This window comes from Lissotriton helveticus, chromosome 3_2 (assembly GCF_964261635.1).
Source record: "Lissotriton helveticus chromosome 3_2, aLisHel1.1, whole genome shotgun sequence".
NCBI classification, from domain to species: Eukaryota; Metazoa; Chordata; class Amphibia; order Caudata; family Salamandridae; genus Lissotriton; species Lissotriton helveticus.
In genome coordinates, this window is record NC_136062.1 from 209,759,952 (window position 1) to 209,770,013 (window position 10,062).

The following is a 10,062-nucleotide window of genomic DNA, read 5'->3' on the forward strand; positions in this document are numbered from 1 at the left end:
CCCCTCCAACACCTGTTGGGCCACCTCCTTTTGGCATGCTGACACATGCCATTGGGGTGCCATGTGTGGGTGGGTGAAGTGTTGTGAGCCAACTGTGCCTGTGGGTGCTTCCTGCTGTGTGGTCTGTTGCAGGCTTGGTGTTCTCCTCTGGGTATCTTGGCTGTCCAGGTCCTTGTGTGGAGTTGCTTGGGATATCCATGGGCTGTTATAAGGCGTTGGTGTCGACGGAGTGGTGGTCCTCTCCGGCATCACTGATGCGTTGTATTATGTGCTCTGCTGCAGGTTTTGTGTGCCCATCTGCGATGTGAAGGGGAGGTGTGTAGTCTTTGTGTTGGCATATATGTTGGCACATTGCGCTAGTTTGGCTAGTTACAGCTAGACTGTATGGCGGTGTACATTGTGTCTGTTTGGGGGGTGCTGGATTCCTCTGCTTGTGGGTCAGTTGCTGCTAGTGTTCTGTCACCTTCATGACGCTGGTCATGTTTTCCTGCGGTCTGCACCCCGTCTTCCTCTCCCTCTTCTCCTTGGCCTTCTCCGATCCCGGTGTTCCTTGCTGGTAGTCTGTGGGGGTTGTGGGATTCAAGTTGGGCTCTGTGCTGGGTCAGGGTGCATCCATGTTACTACATGCTTCGGCTTGTCTCTGGTGTATTTTTACCAGGGTTTTTATGGTGCATTGTCCCACCAGACGTGTGGGATTTGCAGGCCTGTGGTCGGTTTTCATACCTTTTTGTCCCGCGGTTAACCTTATCGCATGTTTTTTTGCATTCGCGTATCGCATTTTTGCGGGGTGGCGTTGATTTTCACGTGGACATTTGCCGCGTTGTCTGGTGTCTATTGCATGCTACCGCCTTGTGAATTCCACATTGACACAGGGTTACTTTCCCGCGATGGGCTGCGATGTTGAAAGTTGCGTTACGCTACTCTTCCGGTAGTTATCACACGTTCTTGTGAATATACCACAGAGAGTCTGTATTTGTACCGGAATGAGAAGACAAAAAAACATCAGTGTTCAAGTGAAACTAGTGCCTTTGTAACATCAAGACGAACATAGTTAAATCCAAAGCTGTCTATAGTGAAAGTCACTTGAAACTATACATCCTCTATTTTCCTAAACATCTTTTTCTTCACTTGTAGCTGTCTCTTGTAAGTCCTGTAGACAATGTGCTGCTAGCGTGAGATATGATACATCACTTTGTTCAAAATCAGTTTGTGTACTTTGTCCTTCCGATACTGTACACATTGAGGAGGACATTTGTCCTGCTTCTTTGTCTGCTTTGCTTGCTACTTCATTGCCCTGGGAAACTGAATCTAATCCACCATTGTGTGCCTGACATTTTACTATTGATTTTTGCCCCTTAGTTCTGAAAGCAATTCCTGTAAGAGGGGGCCATGTGCTACTGGAGTTCTATCACTTTTCTAGAACCCCCTTCACTCCCACATGCCTAGAACAGAATATACTGTAGAAGTGAGGTTTGCTGAATCTGAGTAAATGGTAACATCTGGATATATTGCTGTTAGAGCTTGTATTAGCGCCTTCAATTTGGCAGCTTGTGCTGAGAAATGAGATGGTAGTGGCATGTACTGTAATACTGTAATGTAATGTAATGTAATGTAATTGCCCATTTATATCGCGCAACAATCGCTCCAAGGAGCATCTAGGTGCCCAAGTATGGCCAACCGATGTAATGTTGCCTTACTGCTTGACTTGACCAGATCAGGAATCACACTAGGTCTCTGGCAATTGTGTCTTGGAGTTTGAAAAGCCAGGTTTTTAGTTGTTTACGGAACTCTGTTTCACTGTCCAATGCTCTCAGATGTGCGGGGAGAGTATTCCACGCTTTTGCACCAAGTTCCGCCAGGGACTTACCCCCTCGAGTTTTGAGTCTAAACCCTGGAACGGTCAGCAAATTTGCATTTGAGGATCGTAGGGCTCGTGTTGGACAGTATCTCACACATTTTTTCCTTAGGTATAGTGGGCCTAAGTCGTGGACAGCTCGAAAAGTATTTATCAACACTTTGAACAAAACCCTTTTTGTTATAGGTAGCCAGTGTAGTGTGTTTTGGGCCTTGGTTGCTGATGATCTTCTCGGCCATTTTAGAACCAGCCTTGCTGCTGCATGTTGCACCATCTGGAGTTTATGGGTGACCACTTTATTGGTGCCAGCATATAGGCTGTTACAATAGTCGATTCGTGATGTCACCAGTGCAACCATGACCGTTTTCCTTGCCTCAATAGGCAACAAGTCAACGAACTTCCTGAGCCCCTTTATCACCCCAAAACATGTGCCTGCCACTTTAGACGCCTGTTGTCTAAAGGACAGGTCAGCGTCGAAGTTTACCCCAAGGTTACGGGCCGAGATGGTAGTGTGAGGCGGTATTTCTGCCTTCTCTGGCCACCATAATCTGGGAATAAACTCGTTTTTGGGGCCTAATGGCATGATCTCAGTTTTGCCTGTGTTGCATTTCAGATGGTTTCTCCACATCCAGTCAAATGTGGTCGTTAGGCAACATTTGAGCTTTTCCTCCCATACCTGGTTTTCTTTATCCATTACCAGGATCAGTTGCGTGTCGTCGGGGTATGCAATTACATCCATGCCAAATGACGATATCAACTTTATCAGGGGTGCGGTGTAGACATTAAACAATGTCGGGCTCAGGCTGGAACCCTGAGGTACTCCCGTCGACAGTGGTTTCTCACTGGAACAGAATTCCCCCAGGGTCACCACTTGCCTCCTGTCCTTCAAAAAGTTCTTTATCCACTCCAGGACTGTGCCTGTGATGCCAGATGTTGCTAGCCGGTCTATTAAGATGACATGTGAGACCGTGTCAAAGGCCGCCGACAGATCTAATAAGATCAGGACGTCCTTCTTACCTTGGTCCAAAGCTGAGCGGATAGTCTCAGTAGTGAACAGGAGAGCCGATTCCGTGGAGTGTTGAGTCCTGAAGCCGGCTTGATTAGGATGCCATGCTTCACTGTCTTCCAGAAAACGTGTAAGCTGTTTATTTACCATCGACTCCGTGATTTTACACAGTGCCGGAAGTAATGAGATGGGTCGTAGATTTGATAGTGTGGTGGGGTCGGGAAGTTGTTTTTTTTGCAGTGGTTTCACTGCTGCCAGTTTCCACTCAGGGGGGACGTTGGCCGTGGTCAGTGAGGTGTTGACAATGTCATTTATTACTGGATTGGCAATTTCTACAATAAGGTGCAGGAGTCCAATAGGGCACAGATCGAATGGTGATCCTGATTTTGTTGCCAAAATTGCTCGCTTGGTCTCCTCCAGACTGATTGGTCGGAAGGCTGCTAGCTGAGTTTCCTCTTGCCCTATTATATCACTCTCTTTCTTTGACTCTGGTATTGGGACCTCGAAGTCCTTCGTCAGACCCTGTACCTTTTCCTCAAAGAAGTCTGCCATAGAATCACAGAGCATCTGTGAGGGAGGGATATCCTGCACTAAACATTTGGGTTTATTGAAGTCATTCACAATTTTAAAAATCGCTTTGTGTTTATTATTCGCAGTTTCTATTGCTGACCTAAAAAACATCTTTTTTGCCTCTTTAATTTGCGCATGATAGGCACTCTTGATCTTTTTGTATTTGCCGCGCTCTGTGCTGCAATAGTTTTTTCGCCAGCTGCGTTCTGCTCTTCGTAGCTCCCCCTGTTTATTTTTTAGCTCTCGGTCTAACCACGGGGCAGAGATCTTCTTTTTCCCATGCCTCATCTTGTTTTTCCCCTGTCCAGCCATGCCTTTCAGTTCGTTCATCCATGCCCTAAAGGTATTTGGATTTAGGGGTCCTACTGGCTTGGGTCTACACTCTCTGGCCATTGTAGTTAATTCTGGGTGGGTCATTACAGCTTTCCAATCATCTCGTCTGGCCTGACTGCGTTCTTCCACGTGCTTGTCCTTTCTGGAACTCTCAAGAGGAAACATAAAAGGGACCAACGCGTGGTCAGTCCACGTTTGGGGTCTAGGATGGTCTGTGAATAGTGTATTTAGATTGGTAGCAATGTATCGTGTGTCCTGCCTCATGGGTGGCTTGAGTGTTGCAGATGGTAAGACCTAATACATCCATGATTTCCCTATATGAGGCAGTAGGTGCATCCGTTGTGGACTCTAGATGAATGTTAATATCCCCCAGTACTGTAAAATTGGAGTACCTAAGTATCAGTGAACTAAGTGCTTCCCCAACACTCCCCAGAAAACCTATACATTATCCCGGTGGGCGATAGATCAGTGCCCCAGCAAAGGAGAAATTCTCACAAATTTTAACACAGAAGCCCATCCCTTCCCCATCTTTTAGCTCAGGAAGTTCTGTCACCGAGCAACCGAGTGTATCCCTATATATAATGGCCACTCCTCCTCCCCGTTGTTCTTCTCCTCTATCTACCCTTTGGATACCATATCCTGGAGGCAGGGCATGTACCACATCCGGAGTGCACCATGGTTTGAGCCATGTCTCCGTGATGAATAGGTAGTCTAAGTTATCGTCAATCAGTAGGTCCTGGATATGCTTGGCATGCTTTGGCAAGGATCTGGCATTAATTAGGCCAGCCTTTAGGGTGTTATAAGATGCTGTGAGTGCCGAAATTTGTGACCACGAAAAGGTGCAGTGGCACTTCTGGCAACCCACCGGGCCTGTCCAATGTGAGGGATCTAGCTTGTATTTATCACAGCAGGCCGGGGAGCAATGTGGCTCGGAAAATGATAGTGCAATTTCAAGGTGAGCACACAAATCACACAAAGTATTATGACACAATAATCAGAGGTTTTAAAAAAAATTCTAAGTGCGAGTTAAAAACGAGCAGGCTGTCAAATAGCATTCATTCAAGCAGCGCGCTCCGTCCTGTGACACACAGCAAACAGACTAGTTGTCAGTCCGCCTGGTAGCAAAGCAGTTTTGAATCTGCTCGCGTCTCCACACAGGTCCTCTAAATAAGGGCTGGGCTCGGTCCTGTCCAACAACTGGACCGCCAACCTCAGCAAAGATGGCCGCGTCTAATTAGCCCAGGAAGTGAAGATCTCACTTCCTCTTTGCCGTGATGTGTCCCTCCACACAAACAGCACTTGCTGAATGCATAACATTGGGTGGCACTCCCATTTGTGCAACTACCGCAGCACCTGTGTGTCTTATCCCTGTTTGCTGATCTATTAGGGATGATACATCAATGTACAGCATTCTGCTGTGAAGTAAAGTTATTTGTGAAGCAAATACTTCGGTTTCTTCCAGGTGTGTTGCACAACCATGGTCGGCCTCTGTTAAGGTTTCTCCGAGAAATTGAGCTGTGTGAACATGAATTATCTTAATAGCTGTATTTGAAAGTATCACTTTTTGCCCAGATGCTCTCCGATTAGTCAATGTATTTTTCACTTTTTGTAGAACTGCAAAGGGTGCATGTTCTACTTACAGTCTTGTGGGACTTCCTGCTGTTATTTCCAACTGTGAATGCACCAGTTGTCAGTCCCTGAAACTGTCCTTTCCTTATTTCATCTAGCTGTCCACTAAAATAAGCAATTGGCTTGTGACCCATGGGATATTTTTGTGCTAGTACAGCTGTTATAGTGTTGCCAATGGTGTGGGAAACATTAACATTCTCTGTTATTATCTGAAATTGCCAGTATTGTGGCAGTAACTAAACACTCTTAATTCTCGAAAGGATTGCTGTAATTCTGGTGGTCCATGAAGGTGTGCCCCTGACCATCTAGCACAAGGTTGAAGTTTTGGAACTGTAATCAAAAATGTATGCTCTTAAAAAATTACACAGGCCTAAAAACGTCTGTAATGCCTTCACTGTCTGAGGAAGTGATTGGTTTCTAACAGTTTCAACTCTGCCATGGATAATGTGGCAGCCCTCATCTGACACTTTCTGTTTTAAATATTGTTCTTGCTGTTGCACAATCTGTAGTTTCTCTTTTTCAACTTTGTAACCCTTATGTGCTAGAAGAATCAATAGTTCTACAGTGTCCTTTGTGCACTGTTCTTGTGTGTCGCTACAGATCAATCAACATACTGTAATACTGTACAATCACATTATAAATTCATCAAATACCTTCTCAGAACCCTGTTAAACACTGACAGTGATTCACAATGCCACAAAGGCAATCGAGAATGCAAATATTGAACCCCCGAAAATGTAAAGGCTGTCAGATAATGTCTTTCCTGGAGCAATGGTTCTTCATAAAATGCATTTTTCCAATCAATCACTGAAATTCATTTAGCATGATTTGGAATGTTAGTCAATATCACTTTGGGGCCTGGTACCAATAGAAATTCCAGTGTGTCTTATACCTGTTGCTGTCTATTAGGGACGATCCATCAATGTACAGCATTCTGCTGTGAAGTAAAGGTGAAGTAAAGTATTTCTGACGCATATACTTCTGTGTTTTCTAGATTTGTTGCACAATCATGGTCAGCCTCAGTTAAAGGTTCTATGAGAAAATGAGCTGAGTTCACTGTATGAACATGAATTATTTACTAGCTGTATTTGATAGAATCAATTTATATCCAGATGCTATCTCAGTAATCAATGTACTATGTTATCATGGCTGCTTTTTCAACTGTGAATGCAGTAGTTGCCAGCCCCTGTTCACAGGGAAACTGTCCTTTCATTATTTCAACTAGCTGTGCACTAAAAAGAGGCAATTGGCTTGTGACCATTGGATATTTTTGTGTTAGTAAGGCTGTTATAGTGTTTCCAATGATGTGTTCCTGTACCATCCTCCAATAATTTCCTTGTGACTTGCGTACCCATAAAATCGGGGTGTTGCACAGAGATGGTGAGGGATATAACTCTTACTGTTTCACTAGGGCCGTTGGTGACTATAATTCCATCTTGTGCACCTGAAATAGTGTACTGTCTAACCCACGGTAATTGTGCATTTTGTTTCAATGTTATCTTAAAGGGCTCGGAATTTAATATTAGTCCTACTTCATTTGAATCTTGGGACCATTGCTCTAGTGGTACTCGTGCAAGTGATCTTTCGTTCTCTTCTGGATCTGTTCTGGGTATTTGGGTTGGACATATTTCCAACTGTATCTTAGTTTCTGCTACTTCTGGAAAGACTATCCAAAGATCATCTACCGTATCCTCAAATAGAACATTATCTGTAATGTCTGACATTTTAACTCCTGGAATAGTAAATATTACAGGAGCCCATGCATTTATTTTGTGATCTTCAGTTTCTAGGACCCAAAATGTATTTGTTAGTCTGATGCTATTCAGGGGTAATACAAATACCTCTACTGTTTCTAGATCAGGGAACTCTGGCCTAAACCATAGCTTAGATGGTACTTCCATCCATTTACCTCACAAACTTGGGGGAAGATTTACAAGAAACTGGCACATCTCTGCGTTAGAGCAGAGATGCGTCAGTTCCCCTGCACCTGCGTGCAAAACTCTTCTGCCACCACGGATGCATCGTATTTACAATACGGCGCACCATGGCGCAAGGTGTGACAGATGCGTCAGAACTTTTGACGCATCTGTTGATTTAAAAGTCACGCATTGCTTGAGTTGTCGCAAGCATGACGCAACTCCAGCAATGGGAGGCCTGTTCTTATTGTCCTTACGCCTGCTCCAAGCAGGAGTAAGGTTTTGATACAGTGGTGTTCTAGAAGTGGCACAGTGAAATCTTGTAGAATTCAGTGCGCCACTTCTACGAGGCCTTCCTGTGTGGGAACACCCTCTCTGCATACATTATGCCTGACACTGGTATAATGTGGCGCAGGGCTTTACAACGTGATGCATCGCTCTAGGTGTGTCACATACAATACATACAATACAATAATGATTTAGATACTACGGAATCTCCTGCCTGAACTGGAATTACACAGGTATATGATACAGTCATTATTTCACCTGAGAACCCTTGTGCTGCCATCATTTTATTTGAGAGTGGTAATACCTCACCGTTAATGCATGACTTAGGTGTCACTGTATTAATCAAAAATGTATATTTCCTTCCCATTATGTTAATGGATGCTAGGGGCTCTTTGTTATAATCTAATGTTTGCACTATCATGGGGCACATTAGGATCTCAGATTCATAACATCATGGTATAAAAAATTGATTGGCCCCTGCTTGAAAAAGTGTGGCACAGGTTGTACCTGTTGTTGCAGTAGCTAGACACATTGCAGCATCACCATTTGTCCAAATGTGTATGTGGTCATTCCTGACTGACAATTTTGCTGTGGTTGTATCATTTGCATTGGCTGTTGTTAAACCTGTTGCTGTGAAGTTACCTGTGGTTTGAAATACACCATCCCTTGTGGCTACCTCTGATACTGCTGAGCTGGGGACAACTTCCCTCCTTGTCCCTGTTACACTTTCCTAAAGTAACAATCAGCTATTAAGTGTCCTTTCTTGTTGCAATAATAGCTTGTCATGTTTTGTTTAATTCCTCTTCCTCTACCTCTACCTCCCACCTGTTGCTGCTGGACACCTTGCATTGCTTGTTGGGGTTTGTTGGTATTTGGTGCCCAATACCACTGCTGCTGTTGTTGTGGCTGTGGCATTTGCACTTGTTAAACAGGAGTGTTACTACATTTGCTCCTATTGTGTTCTCCTTTTTGGCACTATTTTCTAGTTGTAGTTTTCATACATCAACTCAAGTACACTTTATTACTGGTACTGACTGTTCCCCTGCGAATGAACATAGAAACCTACGATTGAAGAGTTTCCATACCTTTAAGAGGTAACAAACTATCTCGTACTGAGTAGTAGTGAATTTCACTCCCTAACAATTAGTCTCATTGCTGTCTATTAAATTTGCAGACTACCTGGCAGCAGCATACACTACCCCCCTCTACCTGGATACTACCGCCACTTTTTGCCCTTAGAATGCGACTCCTTTAATAATAGTAGGTATAAGTAATTATGAACACTGTGAGGTGAAGGGTCTGCAGAGTCACCCCTTTTCTTTTTCTTTTTCTTCCTCATGATCTTTTTCCTAACTTTTTTTTTTTTTAAACAATCTTCTTTCCTTGGCACATAGAAAAGGAGAATCTCTTTCTCTCATAGTCTTCAATACTAACTGCATTAAATAGCGTTTATACTCTTTCTGGGTGCCACTTTGACCTATCAGAACGTATCGATATAGTCACGATAATTTTTCCGTCTGTTTAGAGTCTCACCAAAGGCATTGCATAGCGAGCCTTGTACTTAGCTCAGCAGCAACAAATTATAAATAAATGTAAAGAGATGCTTAATGATAGGATGCAACCTGACAATTGTAAGATGAATGTATAAATTGACAGCACATATATTTTCTTAAATTTCAGATATAAAGGACCCCCTGATTTTAATTCTGTGTGTACTAGTTTATGTTTAATGTTGGCCCGGATGAAGGTGACATTACCTTTTTCACCGAAACGTACGTAGGCCAGTTCTTATCTGAGATCCGAGCAAAACAAGATTATTAAGAAAAACCAAGAGAAAAAGAGATCTATACATTTGGAAACAATAAAAACAAGAAGAAACAAGAGAGTTAAACTGTAAAAACACTACTGGGATTTCAGATTTTTTGTGTGTCTTTTGTATGTAATTTGTTTGTATTATGTCACTTTTGAGAGGTTGGTTTACTAGGAATGTATGAATTAGAAAGTGTGAGGTTTAGATAGTTTCTTTTTTGTTGTGGGGTCTGTATTAACTTTATTTCACATGTTAAAATGGATTTTGCACTTATATTTCTAAAAAACATGAAAAATAGATGAAATGTTTACGTGATTTTAAATGTTAAACAACAATAAATAACGAATCAAAGTATCTTATGCTTATGTGAATACTTTCAGTATGGTTGCATCTCTATAGAAATTTACTGGATTAAATTTCAATTGTGAACAAGATATAGGTCAGTTCAGAGGTTTTCTTTCCTAATTGTTCTGCCTTCTGTCCATTAATTGTTGTTTTTGCATTTGTCAGCCCGAGTTGGACGGGTATGCTCAGACGTGAGTCCCGTGCTCTCCATGCCACTGGAGTCAAGGTATCCTGGCTGATGACGGCTGATAGCCAGAAACCAGTCCGAGGATGCTTGATTCCGGTCCAGGGAAGACATGGCTTGGCAGTT